The sequence below is a fragment of the Triticum urartu genome, chromosome 6A, assembly GCF_056163025.1.
Source record: "Triticum urartu cultivar PI428250 chromosome 6A, HENAU_Tu73, whole genome shotgun sequence".
NCBI lineage: Eukaryota > Viridiplantae > Streptophyta > Magnoliopsida > Poales > Poaceae > Triticum > Triticum urartu.
In genome coordinates this window covers 521,682,793-521,704,351 of record NC_141878.1, presented here as the reverse complement: position 1 = coordinate 521,704,351, position 21,559 = coordinate 521,682,793, and the positions used below count along the sequence as shown (strand labels likewise).

General features: G+C 43.0%; 2 pseudogenes; one reads left to right on the top strand and one right to left on the bottom strand.

Annotated features, from left to right (window-relative positions):
* Window positions 1-13,990: 13,990 nt before the first annotated feature.
* LOC147966050 (F-box/LRR-repeat/kelch-repeat protein At2g27520-like) lies at window positions 13,991-15,115 on the top strand (annotated as a pseudogene).
* A 1,977-nt stretch (window positions 15,116-17,092) lies between these two features.
* On the bottom strand, window positions 17,093-19,088 carry LOC125531630 (UPF0481 protein At3g47200-like; annotated as a pseudogene).
* Window positions 19,089-21,559: the final 2,471 nt, after the last annotated feature.

Sequence of the window (21,559 nt, the reverse complement as noted above, 5' to 3'; positions counted from 1 at the left end):
TGGGCTGGATATGAGGGGCGCCGGTCAGCCGGTCATTTGATGCCGGTTTGAGGGGCCAGTCTGGGTATTTTTATTTTTTGACCTGTCACTAACCGGGCTATCCGTACGGGCGTTTGAGGCTGGCATGGGGTGCCCGACTGTAGATGTTCTAACAGCCTTGTCAAATTAAATGTTTGACGAGATTTTTTGTGAGCGGTAAATGTTTGACTAAATATGTTGCCTAAAGTAGCAAGTCTCAAAAGTGCATGCAGTTATATTTTTGGGCTCCATGAGCAAACCCTGTTATGTTACAAACCCTGTTCCACGAGTTCTGACAACTCTTCATCTTCTACATCCATCGTCCCTGCACTGTTTTTATGTTATGTTTCAGTTCTGTTTTCTCCTCTTTTTTATCTTCGTTTCGCATCTTTCCAATACTTTCCTTTACATGATCTCTACTCATCCGTTAGTGCTGTCCCATGTGTTTTCTGTTTCATGCATCATTCTTCCCATGCAAAATTGCTACTGTTGTGTTCCCAAGTGTTTGACCCGAAAAAAAACGACGCGGGCACGCGAGTGTCCCAAGCGCACAAAGAATATATAGGGAAACATGCATTTTGTTAATCTCGTGTCGAGAAACAAAATTACAAAGTCCTTGTTAAGGATGTGCTCAGTGGCCTGTTGGCACGGCCAATAAGACTTCGGCAATGTGAGGTTCGGGTTCACGGGGGTTCGGAAAGCTCCCGATTAATTAAGTCTACGAGTCAAGCTCGTGGACCGCCTCCGATTAAGCTGCTGCAATGGTTGTCATCTTCACATCTCGTCTTCTCCATGATGTCGACGTAGATGGTGATGAAGTGGAAGGGTCAAGCGTCACGCCCATCGCTCCAGCTATGGTTAGCAATAGCCCTCCATCTTGTCGATGTCCGATGATAAAGTTGGCGGCCTTCGCCTCGTCGGTGCCTGGCCTTGTGGCGTCGTCTTGTCAATGTCAGACTGGATTACTTAACATTGCCTCATCGGCATATCAACTGGTAGTTTGCTTCATCGGGAAAAGACATGTCGGCGAAGTGGCTTCGCCTTGTCGGAGCTTGGACAATGTTGGGGAAGTGTGTTGACATAGAAGTTGGAATATTCTCGAGTGTCGCCACATGGCGGCGTCGCTTGAAGATGATGATAATGCATGCCTTGCAAGCTAGACCTCGCGGCATCAGTGTACACAGATGACCTCTGCTTGGTGTCGAAAGTTGATGTGAAAGAGTGGAGTAGTGCCGGTGTAGTCGGTTTGATGAAGGTGGCGACATCATGTCGATGTAGGCACACTGTGGCGCACCCATGTAGACGACGCCGATAAAGAGTTGATTTGATGGCGACATCATGTTGATGCAGTCAAATAACGGCGTGTTGAGATAGTCAACGCCCTCGTCAGGTCGATGACGGTGTCGACATCATGTCGATATGGGTGCAAGGCGACACGTCAATGTGGACGAAGTCGAGGAAGAGTTGATGGAGATGAATTACGACGCACCGATAAAGAATTGATGTAGATGGTGGCATCCTGTCGAGGTAGTCAACTTCCTCGCAGGTTGAGAAGTCGGTGAAGGTTTGACGTCATCTCGATAAAACAGACTTCCTCATTGAGCCGGAGGTTGATGGCGACGAAACCGGCGTAGTCGCATGCGGTGAGCTAACGAGCTCCAAGATGTCGAGCTTCGCCGTTGGTGATGGTAGTCGCTTGGACCAAAGAAGGCACCGGCGGTATGTTCCCTCGAGGTGCGTCTATCGAGGCCATACATCCGGTGTGCCGCTGCTGCCGACTCGGGCGCATCACCGGCCTTGGGGGCGAGCATTCACTGTTTTTTTTTCACCATGACCAAGACAAACATGTACTATCCCATCGACTTGGCGCAACGGTGTCCTTGAGATGACGATGAGACATGCGGAGTGATGTAGTGTGAGGATGATACTAGATGACTAGCTTGCCGAACGTGCTGAATGAGAAAGATGGACAAAGATTAAATGTGTGATATGGCAGCTGCACTCATGGAAGAGAGCCGTGGCGTGCTTTACAAGTGGAGGAACACTGAAAGGACCCATTCAATTGGGTCGTGTATGCTTAGGTTTGACAGTTGTTTGGGCAGCATTCAGTTGTAGTAGATATTAGTTAGTGTTAAGCGTGTCAATGTGTTTCTTACAGTTGGACTGATGGACGTGGTTGACAAGGAGGAGAATTGGCAGGCACTTGTTGGCTTGCAGATTGCCCTACATTTGAATTTGCTACAGTGTTCAGGTTGCTCTGTCCAAGTTGTAGTATGCCTTTATAAATCCTGACTTTCGAGTAATGCAGAGGAGTACGTACGTAGCTCGGTTTGGCATTCCCTTCCTCTGCTACTAATCATTTTCAGTTTCATTTTTCGGTAGTTGCGATTTTCTTCTTTGCTACTCCCAAGTTGCTAACAAGATTCATGTTCTTAAAGAGTTGTGACTCCCAAGTTCTCCTCCTTGCATTCTATTAGTACATAATCAAAGTTTGTTCTGTCTCTCAAAAGGAAAAAAAAAGTTTCTTCTTTTGTACATGGCACTGGCATGGTATATATCTTTGGCTGGCTTGGACGACATGGCGAGTTAATTCGCGCCTTTTATCCCGGAGATGTATTGAATGTATGAAAACAAGTTGCTCCCACATCCCCCTCACGGAGGAAGAAGAAACTTTGTAGGCATGTAGTGCTCCTATTGTATTTGCCAGCCGGTTGTGGCTTTGGGTTTTAGCTCTTTTGAGCTTTTGTTTATTTTCTCGCCACGTTACTTGGAGACTTTGTTACTGGATTATCCTTTTAATAATGCAGAGGCTGGGGTAAACCCCCTTTTCAAAAAAAAAACGGAGGAAGAAGAAGATGGGTGGACCGGCACCAGCAGCACCACCGGCCAGACGTTACGTACGGCGCATGCAACGGCAACTAGTCCGCGCTTGCCTACCAGTACCAGTAGCGGGGCATGCAATCAGTTGGGTTGCATGTATGCAATGCAACGCAACTAGCGCGCGCAATCAAATTTCCTACATGTGCATCCTCCTGGACCAACAAATTATCAAAGTAAACTGGTGATCCAAACTGCCAAGCCAAATACCAACAAACAAGCGTCCAGCCACACACCACGGCATTGCATGTGAGGAGGCTAAAGACTAGTTGTGATTTCTATGTATTACTTTCAGCTGGTTGTTGTAACCTCAAGGAAGAATCCGCAAGCAAAATAGCAGTGAGCAAGTCCTGGACTGGATGAAAATTGTTTGGTCATGATTCGTTTGGCTGTAGCATCTCTAGCTAGTGTTAAGCGCGTCGTGGATACTTCAATGTAGTATATATTTGCTGTCACAATTTACAGAAGAAGAGGGATGACATGACAGTGATAGGAGTTGTTTGTGCAAGTTCATGTTTCAAATGATCACGCAGCAGACCAACTGATGAAAGGAAGGGAATGCAGAGGAGGATGGAGATGCCTCCTGCCTCGTGCCAGTGGAGGGCATATGCATGCCATGTCGAAAGGCTCCAGCCAGGATCAGGTACAGCGATTCATTCACAAAAATGTACAATATACAGTATTATGGAACAAAAGAGTATTTGTGATTTCTAAATCCTTGAGTCTCTGCTTGCAACCTCAAGGGAGAATCTGCATAACGGCCGTGAGTCCTGTATGTTTTACTCCCTCCGTACCATATTACTCGCCTCTCAAACGGATAATGCTAGATACAGGACTCACGGCCATTTGAGCGACAAGTAATATAGGCAGGACGGGGGTTGTGGTTGATTCAGTTGTTAGGATTTGCCGTGGTTGATTCAGTTGTAAATTGGGGGCCATTTGTGCTTTACATTTGAGTTTGTTCTAGTGATCAGGTTGCTATGTTCATGCCTGGAGCATGGTTTGTAATTTCCTCGTGTTGATTCAGTCTTCCGTCAGTTTAATCGACTAAACTGTAGTATTTGGTACCCGTTTTTGCACCAAACACAAGTTAAGTTCCATTTTTCGTCTGTTGCCATTTTCAAATGGAGAAGTTTGTTCTTTTGTAAGTACGTGTTTGGCACTGAGAGTAACTTAGAGCCATATACTGTTAACTTATTGTGGGGCTGAGAGATACACACCAGTTTGATTAGATGACATTAGATTAGGTAGATACCAATTGCTCGGCAGCATGCCGGGTGACACAATGTAATCCCATTTTTTCTACACCCATTTTTGACTGTGATGAATAAGCAACAGAACTCAAACATATCTGTTGGACGCTACCTGTAACACAATGTAATCCCAACTCCAACCTCATCTCAAAAAGCAAAAGAAAAAAGAAAAGGTATGCTGTTTGGTACCTTATTTTTCCACATCAACAACATTCAAAACAAGAGTACATATACGTAAAATTCATAAGAAATTATTGTAATTAGAAATATAAAGAGACTCTCCTTTTTGTGGACGTTGCAACTTGCAAATTCTTTTTTCTAGTAGAATGTCGTAAGTTCTTTATTTCATGTTTTTCCTATTCCGCACTGCATACCACGCAAATGCGCTACCCCCTTGGCGCTCATCAGATAACCCCACAGTAGGTTTTGTTCTGTTTCTTTTTCTCATGCGGGTTTTCCAATCATTTTACGTCCTGTTTTGCACGTTTCTTTTCTATTTTACTTTTTCTATTTTAATTTTCACAGTATCTTTTCTCCTTAAAAAATATATTTTTTTATTAAATTTCATAAATATCTTCACAAAATTCATGAATATTTGTTGAAATCTATTTTGAAAAAAATTCAGTCGTTTTTTATGGTTTTTGTGCATGTTTTTTATGTTTTTATTATTCTTTTATTTATAGTTTTTATTAAATTATTTTTCATTTCCTTTTTATGATTTATTTCTAGATATAGGTTTTCTGTTGTTTTTTACATTCTTTATTTTTATAGTTTTTATACTATAAACATTTTCTAATATAAGATGAACATTTATTAAGTACACATTGAAGATTTATTTGTTATATGGTAAAACTCTTATACATAGTGAGCTTTTATTAATTTACAGTAAGCTCTTCATATACGATTAACCTTTTTTAAATGTACGGAGAACATTTTTTTCGTATACGATTAATATTCAATCTATTTTCTGTTTTTCTAATCTCCCTCCATTTATAAATATAAGATGTTCTAACCTTTTTCTGAATTGGATGTATATAGACATGTTTTATGTGTTTGTTCGCTCATTTCATTCCATATGAAGCCCATATTACAATATTGATGAACGGGGGGAGTAGGTTTTCAATTATTTAGCTGTTTAAAAAATCCCACAGTTTTGTTTAGGGGATAAAAAATCCCACTGTTGGTTTTGTGAAAAAAAGAAACAACATAAAAACGTAATTGACCCTAACGCCCTGCTCATTTGTTTTTGCGATGGATCGTCGCATGCTGACGGCCCATGCGCACAGGTCTCCATAAATTCGTGAGTGCTCTTATATGATGCTCATAGCGTTATATGGGGCGTTCAACGATCAGGGCACGTAATAGCCGGATGCCCAATACCATGTAGCGTCCTGTTTTCTTTGCCGAGCGCTCCTACAGTTTTGTCTTGGCAAATGTTTTTTTTCGTTTTCACAGTTTGGCTTAGTTCTAAAACGGTTTTACATTTCGTACATAAACCTGACCTTCCAGATATAAAATATGAACAATAATAATAGTTCAGCAAACATTTTTTAAAAACTACATGAACATTTCTAAAAAATATGAATATTTTTAGAAATCTGAATATTTCAGAAATATCAATATTTTGAACATATGAATTTTTAAAGTAAATGAATCTTTAAAAATATGCGAACATTCACATACAAATGCATGCACACTTTTGTAAAAATATGTTCAGTGTGTATTTCAAAATGATTATCATGTACTAAGAAAATGTCCACCGTGTATTAAAACAATGTTCACGGTGTTTTGATGAATTTTTTATGTCGTATATAAAAATGTAAATCAAGCATTTAAAAAATGCTAAACAAGTATTTAAAAATGTCAATAAACCTATAGAATAAAATGTTAAATATGTATAGAAAAATTGATGACCATGTATTAAAAAAAGATAATCTTGTATTGTAAAACTATTAATCATAAATATAAAAAAACCTTAAACATGGATAAAAATTGTTGACAGTGTATTAAGAAAATGTTGATATTGTATTTGAAAAATGATAAATGTGTATTAGAAAAAATTTCTTTACATATACGAAAAATGTAGAATGAAAAAAAAGACGAAAATAAATGAAAAGAAAAAAAGAAACCAAAGAAAAATATTACAAAAAATAAAACCAAAGGAAAATTGTAAAAAGAATTGGAAAACTATGAAAACAAATAAAGAAACAAGGAAAAAATATTGAAAACCAAGAAATAAAACACGAAATGGAAATAAAGGAGAAAGAAAATAAAAAATGGAAAAGAACCGTGAAAAAAAAAGCAAAGAGAAACCAAAAGAAAAACAAGAAAACCACGAATTATAAGGACGAAAAAAAAACCAGAGAGGAGATAAGAAAGCCAAAGAAAAAGCTGAAAGAAAAAAAAGGAAAAACCCGGGTGTTTTCCCTCAAGTTAGTCGCATCTCCTATCTTAACGCGTGCATCCTGAATGACGATCCATCTCCCTCCGTCTCGGTGCATAAGGCATGCACGTAGTTCTAGGTCATCAATTTAACTAGCTAAGTATGTATTATATCTAATAAAATAGATATATTTAGAAACTACATTCTCATATGAATCCAATGATAAGCTTTCGATGACATATACACATTTTAGTTAGTCAAATCGGTAACCTAGAACTACATGCACACCCTATGCATCGAGATAGAGGGAGTGAAAGGCATAGGGAGAAAACTCTATGAGAGATCCATGGTAGTGCTCATGGGACAGACTAGGCATAAACTCTGGAGGTTCTTTTTTTTGAGAGAGATAGGCATAAACTCTGGTGACTCTATTTTTGAGACAAGTATATTATCTGGGTCACCTTCCTTCAAACCGGGCGTGTCTATGTCTCGCTTATACCGATACATATGGCTACCTCGCTGAAGCGAGTACGAGACTGGGTTGGCAGTAAGTTTTTTTTTTGGAGAATTATTGGCAGTAAGTTTTGATGCGTTGAGACAACAACTAATAACGTAGCTGCATAGAGGATAAAGGCTATTTGTGTTTCCGTATATTCTTTCGGTTGGTTGCTGTAACTGTAACCCGAAGGAAGAATCTGCAAGCAAAAAATGCGGTGAGGGTGTCCTGTGTGTGTTTATGCATGATACTCTCTCCGTCCGAAAATACTTGTTATCAAAATGAATAAAAGGGGATGTATCTAGATGTATTTTAGTTTTAAATACATCATTTTTTGTCCATTTTGATGACAAGTATTTTCGGACGGAGGAAGTATGTGTTTGGTCAATGATTCATTCATTCAGCTGCAGCAGGAGTCAGCGCTTAGCGCATTGTTGATGATATTGTCATCGTAGTGTATTTTCTTCTGTCGCTATTTAGAGAAGACAGTGTGGAGTGCTTGTGACAGTTGATCAACTCTGCTGGATGGAACGGAATTCAGAGTTTTGTGCCTTGCCAAGTGGGTGGTATAGAGAGGAAGAACAGAGATGAATTCCTTGAGTTGTGGAAGGCGTGTGTTTTTCTGCTGTTTAACTTGCCGCACTGAGAATTTTTGTCATGGAATATGCCGGCTTCATCACTGTGCATGGATGATGTTTTATTTTAAATGTACTGCATGGATGATGGTTGGATCAGATGGATGTGAACTGAATGCATCTTCAGTTTACCCAAATGGAACTGGATTCAGAACAAAAAAGCACTGTCTCTGAGGCCTGAAGTGTGCAACATTGGTGCCGCAGTGACGGCGTCAACCTTGGCCTCGTCGATCTGACTTGAGGCAAACTCGTTGGCATGAACTGCCCTCCTTCCTTTGTCGGCATTCCTGCGACTGAATTCACCAAGGGAGCTAGTTCTGGCAAACTAGTCCATCCATGGAGCACAGTGAGAAGATCACACTAGTCTGTGTAGTGTAGAGTGCTTTGGCACTGGACACCGCACTATGGACTTCCTTGCATCCTTCAGAGCTGCAAAAAGGATGCCAACTATCAGAGTTGAGTAAGTAACTGATTTTTAGGGTTGATCAACTACTCCTACTTGTTTTAGCGTGAAGCTCTCGAATTCTGGAGGTCTCATCTCACTGTCTAGGGCGATATTATTTAGACATCTGATGCTCGCCTTTTTCAGATCTCATCCATAGTTTACTGATTGTTTCATCCTGCCAGTCATTGTAGGATTACATATCTTTCCGCTAGTGATCTGGAAGCCGACCAGGCTAGCTTATACAGTATGATTCAGCTGCACTCTTCAACAGTATGCAAGGTACTGGATTAGTATGGGGTGACTTCTCTTTTCGGCCAAGGCAAGCCATGCGCTTGTCACGTGCTTCTATAAATTCTGATACAGAGAGCTTTTTACAAAATGTTTTCATCAAGACAGTGTTCATCCCTTCACTCCTTTGATGAGTCCTTGCCATGTCTCCACTAAAAGAATGTCGACGATGAACAGTAGCCTGCCGGGCGAGGACGCACTCGGCGACGACCTTGGATGGGGGAGGGGAGGTGGAGCCTCAGGTGGCTTCGCTTTCCCCCGCTCTCCCAGTGGTCGCGTTCCGGGAGATGTCGTCTGCTTCGGAGGTTGTGTCTGGGAGGGGGGGGGAGTCCGGGGCAGGTGGCCTCGACTTCTTCTCCTCCTATCCTGGCGCCGGCGACGCCGACGACAGCCGGCCATGGGGGAGGCCGTCTAGGTCAGGTGGCCCCGGTTCCCTCTTCTTCGGCGGCAGCTAGAGCGGCCACATCTCCAGTGGCGTTGGGTGGGGGTCTGGGGCAGGTGGCCTCGCCCCCCCCTTCTCCTTCGGCAGTCAGGACGGCAACGCCCTCCGGCCAGAGGGTTGGGGAGGGGGGGAGTGTTCGGGCAGGCGGCGCCCGCGCTTCCCTCTCCTGGCTTACCGCCCGTGGGGCTTGGGAGCCCACCGCCGCCTCCTCCGGTAACTTTGGCTGATTCTTCAGCGCGAGGTATTACTCGGGAGGAGGTCATTGCCTTTGGTGAGATCCCCGACCCGGTCTCTGCGGGGCGATGGATGAGTTCTCGTCTCCAGGACCACCCGGAGGTTGATGACATGCAGCAGAGGTGCGCTATGAGGGTGGCCAAGCTTCGTGACATTAAGGCCACTACTGGTATGTCTGTCAACGTGTCTAATTCTATATTGCATTTTTCTAATGAGGAGATTATAAATAATGCCAACCAATTAGGAGTTTCGCTAGGGAGTACTAATAGTGAAATTTTCAACTCGGTTAATGATCCCCTAGATTTGGAAGCGGAACGCACTTTAGAAACAATTCGAAACCTAGCAGCGGTAAAACCCATGAATGATGCAGAGATTGATGCATTGGGGGTCAGAGTACTCGATAATTTCTGTGCGGATCTTGCACCATCCGCTCCTGAATCTGAGGAAGAGGATGTAATTCTAGAGGATGCAGTAGCTAGACCAATTGAGCCCGGTTATGAGGACCGGATGGAGGACCATAGTAAACCCAAACGTAAGTGGAAGCGGAAGGTTTATCCCGCTTCCGCGGTTCGTAGGAGTGCTAGGATTCGGACTGCCAAAAAATTTCATGATGACATATGAAAGGCATCTTTTGGAATAGCAGTGGTCTGAAGGACTTGGCTAAAAGAAGGTTTCTTGCTGAGGCGTCTCTTGAGCATAGATTAGATTTCATTGCTCTCTCCGAAACTGGTAGGGATAGTTTTGTGCCCCAGTTTCTCAACACTTTATCGGGTGGTGTCGATTTTGATTGGCATTGCCTTCCTCCACAAGGAATATCGGGTGGGATCTTGCTTGGAGTGAGATGCGATTCACTGGAAGTCTGAAGTGTAGTGATGGGTGACTTCGCGGTTAAATTTCGGGTCAGGTCCAAAGCTGATGGGTTTAACTGGGCTCTGGTGGCGGTTTATGGTGTCGCACAACCCGAGCTTAAACCGGAGTTTTTAGCGGACCTTGTTCAAATCTGCGGATCCGAGCAGCTCACAATTTTAGTTGGGGTGACTTCAACATCATTAGGAGGAGAGAGGAAAAGAATAATGATAATTTTGACGGCAGATGATCGTTTATGTTCAATACCATTATTGAAAGCTTGGATCTGAGAGAGATAGAGCTTTCCGGTAGAAAATTTACCTGGGCTAATGCTTTGCCAAACCCGACGTATGAGAAGCTGGATCGAGCCCTCGCGAGTGTCGAGTGGGAACAGAAGTTCCCTCTCGTAACGGTTCAGGCTCTCTCGCGCGGAATCTCGGATCACACACCTTTATTCGTGGACTCAGGTGAGCCAAACCACGTGGGAAACAAAAACACCTTTTCTTTCAAGCTGGCATGGTTTGAACGAGAAGGTTTCTTGGATCTGATTGCCAGGGAATGGGCTAAGGATGCAGGAGGTACGACTTCTGTCGAGCGTTGGTAGAATAAGATTAGGCATTTGAGAAGTTTCCTACGGGGATGTGCTAAACACCTTAGTGGGATTTATAAGATTAAAAAGGAAAGGCTCCTTTCTTTGATTCAGTCCCTAGATATAAAAGCCAAATCCACGATTTTGCAAACCGCAGAGCTCCAGATTAAGCTAGATGCGGAGATGAGGTTGAAAGAACTTCTCCGCGAAGAAGAACTGAAGTGGGCATTGCGGGCTAAGGTCCGCAGAGTGGTCCAGGGGGACGCAAACACTCAATTCTTTCACTTGATTGCTAATGGAAAGCACAAAAAGAAGAGAATCTTTCAGCTTGAACAAGATGAAGGAACTATTGTAGGGCAGGACAACCGGAAACTTTACATCACCGAGTATTATAAGCAGTTATTTGGACCTCCGGAGGATAGTTGTGTATCCCTCGATGAATCCAGGATTGAGGATGTGCCTCAACTAACTGCTAATGATAATGATATTTTGGTTGCCCCATTCTCGGAGAAGGAGGTGTTTGATGCTATAGCGCAGATGAAAAACAATAAGGCTCCCGGGCCTGATGGATTCCCGGCAGAGTTTTACAAAAAGTGTTGGCATATTATTAAGGGGGATTTAATACCAATGTTCCATGATCTTTTCTCTGGACGGCTTCAGTTATTTCACTTAAATTTTGGAACAATAACACTGCTTCCTAAGAAAACGGATGCTGTGAGAATCGAGCAGTTCAGGCCAATCTGCCTTCTCAATGTTAGTTTCAAAATTTTCACCAAGGTTGGGACTAATCGGCTCACACAGATTACGCATTCTGTGGTGCAGCATTCCCAAACTGCTTTCATGCCGGACAGAAACATCCTAGAAGGGGTGGTGGTCCTACATGAAACGCTCCATGAAATTCACTCGAAAAAATTGGATGGAGTTGTCTTTAAGGTGGATTTCGAGAAAGCGTACGATAAAGTAAAATGGCCATTCCTGCAACAGGCGTTGCGTATGAAAGGTTTTGATGAAGTCTGGCGCCGCCAGGTTGAATCATATACGCAAAAAGGGAGTGTTGGAATTAAAGTGAATGACAAGATAGGTCATTATTTTCAGACACATAAGGGCCTGAGACAAGGGGATCTGATGTCCCCTATCCTGTTTAACATTGTAGTTGATATGTTGGCAATTATGATAGGAAGGGCTAAGGAGGCTGGTCAAGTGGGTGTCCTGGTACCCCATCTCGTTGACGAAGGTGTGTCCATCCTCCAGTACGCCGATGATACAATCATCTTTATGGAGCATGACTTGGCCAAAGCGAGAAATATGAACCTGGTATTATGCTTATTTGAACAATTGACCGGGTTAAAGATTAACTTTCACAAAAGCGAGTTGTTCTGCTTTGGTAGAGCCAATGACGAACAAGAGGCATATAGGCAATTTTTTGGGTGCGATTTGGGGGCTTTACCTTTCACCTACTTAGGAATACCAATCCACCATCGTAAGCTGACAAACATAGAATGGAAGTGCATCGAGGACCGATTTGAAAAGAAACTGAGTTGCTGGAAGGGCAAGCTCATGTCATACGGAGGCCGATTAATTCTGATAAATTCGGTTCTCACGAGTATGCCTATGTTTCTTTTGTCATTCTTCGCAGTCCCAGTTGGAGTTAGGAAAAGACTGGACTTTTATCGATCGCGATTCTTTTGGCAGGATGATGAGCTAAAAAGAAAATACCGTTTAGCCAAATGGGATATCATCTGTAGACCGAAAGACCAAGGGGGTCTTGGTATTGAGAATCTTGAAGTTAAGAACAGATGTCTTCTCAGCAAGTGGTTGTGGAAGTTATCAAGTGGGACTGACGCCACTTGGGCGCAAATCCTCCGTAGCAAGTATCTTCAAACCAAAACTTTGTCTCAGGTGACAGTAAGACCGATTGATTCACCTTTTTGGAAAGGGCTTATGAAAGTCAAACTTTCCCTGTTTAATAGGACAAAGTTTATTGTTGGTAACGGTGCTAGTACGCGATTCTGGGAGGATACTTGGCTTGGAGAGGCACCCTTAGCCATCCAATACCCGTCTTTGTATCGTATTGTTCAACGACGTGCGGTTTTTGTTGTAACGGTACTTCAATCTATCCCCCTTAATATTCAGTTCAGAAGGGCGTTAGTGGGTAATCGTTGGGAAGAATGGCTACATCTAGTAAGTAGACTGATGGAGGTTCAGCTTTCCCAACAACCCAATGAATTACGCTGGAAGCTTACTAGGTCTGGAGTATTTACAGTTAAATCAATGTATGTTGATGTTATCAATTCAAGCTCGATTCCTAGTTCCAAACATGTTTGGGCTGTCAAAGTCCCTTTGAAAATCAAAGTGTTTATGTGGTTTGTCCATAAACAAGTTATTTTAACCAAGGACAACTTGACAAAGCGTAATTGGACAGGACCTACTAGGTGTAGTTTCTGTGATCGAGATGAGACGATGAAGCACCTTTTTCTTGATTGCCCGCTAGCCAAAGTTTTATGGAGGACGGTCTTTTAATATTACTCCACCGAGTTCTGTCAACACGTTATTTGAAACGTGGCTTAACGGGATAGAGCCCGAGTTAGTGAGACATATTCGTGTAGGAGTCTTCGCCTTGTTGTGGGCGCTCTGAAATTGTAGAAATGATTTGGTTTTTAACAGGACAACACGCATTCATTTTTTGCAGGTTATTTTCAGAGCCACGGCTTTGATCCGTCCGTGGTTGCTACTCACTCCGACGGAGGCCAGGGAGCGTTTTGGTTACTGGATCTATCCGCTGGGAGATGATAGCTCGGGATATCTTCAACCGGTTTGAATGACGGTCATGTAATAGGATAGGCAATTAGTTTACCTATCTCTTTTTTGCCAGCCGGTTGTGGCGTCCTTTATTTGGCTAGGTTGTGTTTCTAGTCCTTTTTGGCTCTGTATGAGCTACTTTTTACTTTTCATTTGGAGAGTTTGAGACCTTGTTGGAACCTATTTATTTGCTTTAATAAGATGACCGTATGCATCATTCTGATTCAAAGGCCGGGGAGTCCCTTTTTAAAAAAAATACTTCTTGCGCACACGAGTATTCGTCCGCCCCGTAGTATAATAATAATAAAATATCAATCAAGAATCATAAGCCGTCGGAAACTGGGAACCGGGAATGGCTAACCAGTGACTGGAAATGGCGATTTGCTGCCTAATTACGCTGAAAGATTAATGCGGCACGGTGCTTTGAGATTAGCAATGCCACTTGATGAAGGAAAAGACCCAGGTCCAATAGGATTTTCTTCCATCAGGGAAACAACATTATATTGAATTTTTTTAGGGATAACATTATAGTATTGATTTGTGATGAAGAAAAACATTGATTTGTGGAGTCCAGAGATTGCACGCACAGAAATCTTACCCAGTACACGTGCGTGCTCCTTCCTTCCCCCAGATCGATCCCTCCATCTCACAAGACCGGATCGGCGACGGTGAGGAGGGCGCCGCCATGATCTGCCGCCACAGCAATTCCCTGCCGGCGGCACTGGAAGAGGACGACATGCTCTGGGAGATCCTCCTCCGTCTTCCGCCCCAGCCGTCCTCCCTCCCGCGCGTCTCCGCCGTCTGCAAACGCTGGCGAGGCCTCATCACCGACTCTAGATTCCTCCGCTGCTTCTATGCACACCACCGCCCGCCCCTCCTCGGCGTCTTCTTCAATCACGATGATAAGATCAAGTACACCCCCGTCCTGCCCGCTCCAGACCGCATCCCTCACGGGCAGCTCAACCTGCCACTCGGCGACTTGTCGGGCCGGCTGCTCGGGTGCCGGCACGGCCTTGTCCTCATCTTACACCGGTTGCGCACCGAGGTCCTCGTGTGTGACCCCATCACCGGTAATCAGCACCATGTGACAATTCCACCCGAGTTCAAATGCGGCTACGTCCACGGGGCGGTGGTCTGCGCTGCCCGTGACCGGGGCCACGTACACGGCGATTGCCACTCCATCCTCTTTAAGGTGGTCTTGCTGCTTACGCGCACTACACATGGTCGACCTCTTGCCTCTGTTTATTCTTCCGAGACCGACACATGGGCCGATCTCATCTCAATAGAGGTTGAATATCGAGATAGTTTTGGCTCTTATATTAGTACCCTAGTTGGTAATGTTCTTTATTGGTCGTTTAAGTATGTGAAGGAGGGTATACTTGCATTTGATTTGGAAAGGCATAGCTTTGATGTGCTGGAGGGGCCTCCCGGTATGAATCATTCCTACAGCCGACAGATCATCCGGACAGAGGATGGCGCAGTTGGTCTCGCCATGATCTCTCGCCCTGATCATAACATTGAAATGTGGCAGAGGAAGACCAATTGTCTTGGTGTTGCCACCTAGGTGCTGTGGAAGACCATTGAAACAGATAACATTCTTGCATTGCCTCCTCGGGTTGAAGGAGGGTTAGTATGGTTGAAATTTATACTAGGATATATTGAGGATACTGATTGAATATTTTTATATGCGAAGGACGGTGTCTATATGGTTCAACTAAATTCACTGCAATCAAGGAAACTTTGTGAAGACCGTCGTATTAGTGCCTGTCATTCTTTCAAGAGTTTCTATGCGCTAGGTAATATACTGTAGGTGTTACCTAATTTTTTCATATTTGATCCGTGAATGCTCGAATACATATGCTAGATTGACGATCATAGTCATACTGTTCAGTATATGTTCTCATTTAATATAGCTAGATAGACAAACATAAGTCATCACCACTTTTTTTTTTGAGGAATGTCATCACCAGTTCATTGTTTTTTGTGTGTGTTATCATTCAGTGTGGCTATCTCCGTCCTTGAGTGATAACAAACCAAATATGAAATGACTAATAGTGGAAAATCAAATATTGAATGGTTAACTCATTCTTACTTTTGAGAATACTACTCAGAAATCATTTAATCTCTTGGTGAATGTGTTAGATTATTTTGAAAGAAACAAGGCTGATTGATAAACATATTTAAGAATGTGTTGGTATTGCTGGCTGTGATATATGTCTGATTGATGGTAGTGAAAAACCTTGATACAGAGCTTAAACCAACTCAATTGGATGCATGCTTACATTTTTCGACAAAGGGTGGATTTTATTGGCTCAAAATGGAGCATCGAGAGAATACAAACATAATGAGCACACACCCAGCCTCTGCATAACTAAGATGCACACAGCCAACATTAACGCACACACACAAAAAGCACACCGATAAAGCTATGCACAGGCGATAAAAAAACACAAAAGCATGCTTACATAGTCATATACAGTATCTCATCCAGTTTAAATTTTAATGTGTGCAGGTGCGAGAAAGACTAGTAAGCCCAGCCCTGTTGATAGGTCTTCACCCTGCTCCTCAGCTTGGTAACACCAAATTTTATGCGGATGCAACACAGGTCCTTCATGGCAATGGAAGGTCCAAACAAAGGCTACAATTTGTTTTGTCATATATCAGATAAAGACGAGTGTCGTGTATCTTATACTGTTGGCAGTAGTAAGCTTTTGTGATCGAGGAAACAATTAATATTGTAGCTGCATGGAGACTAGGATACTATTTGTGATTATATCTGCGCGTTGTAAACTGCAGGGAGAATATGTGAACATAATAGCAATGAGGGACAGATTGAGTCGTGTACGGTCGAGTGTTTGGGCGGACTGGATTTATGCAGTCGTTTGTAGATGCTGTTTTGATATCTGGCTGTGTTGATATTTATAGAAGAAGAGAAGAGCTGAGTGGGGAGATGATCAACTAACAAATTAGGATTTAGGAATTCACCTGAATGCATGCAAGGAAGGGAATGCAGATTCCATCTTCTGGCCCAGGGGATGATTGCCTGCGTCCTGCTCTGCATGCCATATAATGTTAAGTAATTGTTCATTTTCCAGTCTCTCGGAGTTGGTTCTTTCAATATGGCACTGAGTGAGAATCATATTGTTTCAACTCATTCCGAAACCAATTAGGCTTTTGTAGAGGTAGTGACTGAATTATCCGCAATACCTCCCATAGCCTGCGTGATTTGGACAATTCAGTCACTAGCTCATGTGCCGTATGGAAAGCTAGCTGATGTGCCATATGGAAACTGAATAATCTTGAGCCTAGCTTCATCCTGATTTTTCAATATTTTGTCCGCCCGTCTCCTTTATGAACTACTTTCGTCCTTGTGAGATGTCATACTCTTATAATATGTAAGGCAGACTAATTTTTGTCTTAATGTGTTTCAAAGCTTGTGTAAGTAAAATGATATCCTAGTGAGCATTCTTTGAAGGAACACATCTATGTGAGCCCGACTTCTGGTCACAGTCTATGAGATAGGATAATCTCTAGTAAGCTCATCAACAGGTTAGGAGTATGACTAATAAGACAGGAACTAATTAAACTCAACAGGATCAAATATACATATGCACTTTATGTAGACAATAGAGGAGTAAACTCCCGCACAACACAGCCATTGTTGTAATGAATGATCCATACCGCTCTTAAACAAAACCAGCAACAAACTGAAAATATTGTTCAACACATACATAGACATTAGAGATCACTAAAGTCTACAGGGATGAACTATTTTTCCTCTGTGATATTATAATTAAGCTTGCACTCTCAAGGCTTGTTGGGCATGACGGTGTAGGTGGTTTGCAACAGGGTGGCAATCAGTAGAATGGTAGCGGCTACGAGGGAGATGAATGCCCAGGGATTTCGGAAGTAGGTACGTATTAGGGTGGCCCGCCACTTGTGCCAGGACTCCTTGCAGTAGGCATTCACCTCGTACTGCACATTATGGAGACCAGGGCATGGGCCCAGAAGTTGCCCTCTTGATAGAGTACCGTTGAACAGCTTTGCTGCCTCCTTGTCGCAGCCTAGCATATTCTTGAGGACCTCATTGGAGCTCAGCATCGCCACGTCCTTGGCCGAGACGATGATGTTGTCTATGAAGATTACATAGGCCGTTACGAGATCGCCGACACCGAAATGCAGCCGCTCGAACGCCATCAGGTTGAGGTACAAGCTCTCGGTGTTGTCAACCACTTCAATCACTGGCATACTCAGCACGCCGTGCTCGAAGCGAATGTCCTGCAGGTTGCCCCTCTCCCGCTTCTTGAATTTGATGCCAGCCTGGTGGATTTCTAATGCTGAGGGCATCATTTCATACTTGTACGCTGGTGGGTGAACTCTATGGGCGCCGTTATTGTAGGTGAGGCTTCCATGATAAAGTTCAAGAGGGTGGCGACCCAGCGATATCTTTGCGAAGTTACGTCCTTCAGGCGCCCGTTCTAGATATTCCAGCACCATGAGGTTTATATATAAATCCATTTCATCCTCCTGCAATCAAACCAGCTACTGTTAATGCCCTAACAACGCTTGTACACACACAATTAGTTTTTACTGCAGTAGTTTGGGAAGATCCAACGACTCAGATCAGCACGCGGGCCATGTCAGGAAAAACCAATTCACTATAGTCATATGAAAAATTAAAGGATAAAAAATCATGCATAAGTTAAGGTACTCGCCATGATGTTGTGAATTCCTTCTTTAGTACGATTTTGCAATGTTAAGATATTTTGGCACAGTTATATGTAAACGAGAAAGAAATCAAAGCATGGTATAAATTTTGTTTTCACAGACATCATCATGTCCTTATGCAGTTCCCCCGCTCCTTAGGATAGCAGACTGAAGTAACCACATGACCGAGCCGATGGATCCGGTAAGTATTTGCTTGCAAAAGAAAAAAATCACCACTGGATGTGGATGGTCTAACTTCCATTTTTTAGACTCTAGATTGGAAACTTAAGTACTCCCTCCGTTCGTTTTTATAAGGAGTTTCAGACAGCTGAGTTTGAACTGTTTAGTACACTGTCTGAATTTACTAAAACGTCTTATATAAGTGAACAGAGGGAGTAGTAAAAAACCTCATGTAAATTATTTGCCTGCAAACATAGATTTCATTTCTTCATCAGTTCAAGTTACATTGGCATTGCTAGATATATAGTGATATTCGTATGGGAGGAAATGCAACTGTGTGAAGACGGCGTTGAGAGACAGAGAGAGTATATAAGTTTAGAAACTAATGAACTGTGTTGAAATGAAGTACCGGATAGTCAGGATGCAGGACACCCAAGATCTTCTTGAGAACAAGTAGAGGCAGCATGTCAGACAGGATGATGGGGCCATGCATGCTGAAGACGTGATCATGCATGCATCTCGTAATCCAAGTAAGGGCCGCTCATCATGTCTAGCAGGAAGCAGCCGTCAGTGAGCATCACCTCGACGAAGGTCTGTCTATTGTTCCGCAATTTGACAGGGAGGTCCTTGCCGTATGCTGCCTCAAGGTCCTCCACCATGTCATGGATGGCAGAGATGAAATCCTCAAGCTGCTTGTTGCTCCGCTTAATCAGGTGCACCAACGCGCGGCGCTTGTGCCCCTCCATGGGTAGCAGGTTGGAGTCGCAGTGGTGCAAGGGACCCAAAGACACCAGCCGCGGCTGGTAGGCCTTGGGGTTGGTGCCCTTGAGCCACTCTGGTACCCGGTAGATGGATTGCACCCTCCATCGCTCTTCGTCCATCCTCCTCGAGTCTGGATTATTGTCATCTTCCAGCATCTTCTCCACATCCACCATCCAGCTAGAGTTATGCTTCTCCTCACCTATCACGCACTCCCCTCCCATTCCCAGTGTGTTATCTTCTTGTGTTGCCATTGTACTACTTGTTTTTGTCCAATGCCTCAGGGTTCCTTCTATATATAGATAGAACGTCAAGGACGTGAGACATTGTTAGTGGACGGGGACGTATGGCTCTCGGGTGTAATTACACCCGAAAATAGTAATTTGTAAGAAAGTGAAAAAAAAATCTGAAACACTTTGTGAACAAAGCAGATTTGTTGTTGCACTCGTATAAAAACTTTCGCGAAGAAATGGCTTTGATGTTGAGCTGGACGTAGAAAAACAAATTTGTCGGTATATACGCCATACTGTTCATGCTATTATCAGATAATATTTGTCATTTTTGTCAGTATTTTGCTAGAGAATATTTTGTTGTAGAATATTTTTGTATGCCAGAAACGACATCTCAAGTTTGTTGGGAAAAAGTTTTGGAACATTTTGACATTTTCTAAATTTTATAAAAATAAAATACGTAACCAGGTGTAATTACCACCATGTTCGAAGTGTATTTTCCGTGGTCATAGTATCTATATCTATAGCTTGCTAAAGCTCATACTGAAGGTGTGCAGGGATTCGGTGCCCAGGCTCATCTGTACCCGTCCAGAAAAAATTCACAAAAAATACAAGAAAAATTCAAAAAATCCAATTTTTTTCCTATGGTAGACAACTTATTGCGTGAGGGTCACTCGAAATTTTAGCTCACTTGGACATCTGAGTAGCTCCCAACAAAAAAGACAAATCGGGTCAAAACAATACATGAACAGTAAACTATTTTACAGATCCCGAATTTGTTTTTTTTTTTTGCCAAGAGTTGCTCAGTTGTCCAAATGATTTGCAAATTGGGACGGACCTCACGCATAAAATTGTCTACCATGGAGAAAAAAATTGGAATTGTTTCAAATTTTAGTATTTGTTTTAATTTTTTATTCAACACGGGTGGGTGCAGATGAGCCCAGGCTTAGAAAGATTTTTTGATACTAAAGGAGAGTTTTCCAACATTATCACAAAAAGGACATTTTGCGCTCGAAAACCCAATTCGGTGCCCAGACTCATGTGCACCCGGTCAGAAAAAAATCAAAACAAATACTTAAAAAATCCAATTTTTTTGTGTGATAGATAATTGTATGCGTGAGATTCACTTCAAATTTCAACTTATTTGGACATTTGAGCAGCTCTCAGCAAAAAATCAAATCGGATCAGAACAGTGCGTGAACTGTAAACTTTTTTACAGACCCTGAATTTATCTTTTTTTTACTGAGAGTTGCTCAGATGTCTAAATGAGTTGAAACTTGGAACGCATCTCATGCATAAACTTATCTACCACACAAAAAAATTAGAATTTTTTAATTTTTTTAGTATTTATTTTGATTTTTTTTGTTAGGGGGTGTAGATGGGCTCGAGAGCAGAAATGCCGCACTCGCATTTTGTGCTTCTACACTTTTATCTATAACTTATTATTCCTTAAGAAGAACACAAAGTCATGTCCATCATACTAGCTTTTACTAAAAATGATGTCTCATGTATCTGTATTGCCTCCATACGAATACACACCTATCGATATCGATGTTGCATAGCTGATTACGATCAGACGACCACACATAACAGCCACAGGTACAACAGTGACTGGAACTCATCATAGTACCTCATCAGCAGAGTTCTAACTGTATTAAACTTTCAGTGGATGGTGTGGTGTGCACTCGTCAGGTCACCGTTATATTGGATCACCGTTATAATTAGACAACAAATTACATGTTAAGTTTTAACCGCGTTTATGATAAAGAGGGTTCACTCGTCAGGTCACCCTTATATTGGATCGTTGGTTGACCGTCATGACATGTGGAGCCCACATGTCGGTCCTACAAAAAATAAAAAGCAAACCAGTACTATAAGTTTTTTTTAAAAAAGCAATCTGGCCCCTGTACGTTTTGTAAAAAAAGCAATCAGGTCCCTACTAGTTTTGCGAAAAAAGCAATCAGGGCCCTGTGCTCCTGGGCATCGCACCCGTCAGCCGTCGCCATGGCTTGAAGCTGCCGCTGCTGCGTGCTGCTACTCCTCTCCGGCGCTGCTCCCCTCCACTGCTGCTGGTCGCCGGCGCTGCTGCGTACTGCTGCTGCTGCTCCCCGCCGCTGCGGCAGCTCGAGGCTGCTGCTGCTCCCCGCCGACTGCTTGCCGCTGCAGGAGCCTCGGCCTTGTGGCCGGCCCTTCGTGGTGCTCTCGGGAGAGAATATAGAAGAAGAAGAAACAGTTGACGGTCAAATAAAAAGTCAAAACAGACGGTTTAGTTAGAAGCGGGTCCGGCCTGTCATAATAATCTAGATCAATTCTAAACAACGTGGTGATTTGGGTTTTTTGGAACAGCCCATCAATTTTGTGGTAGCATCTTGAAACAT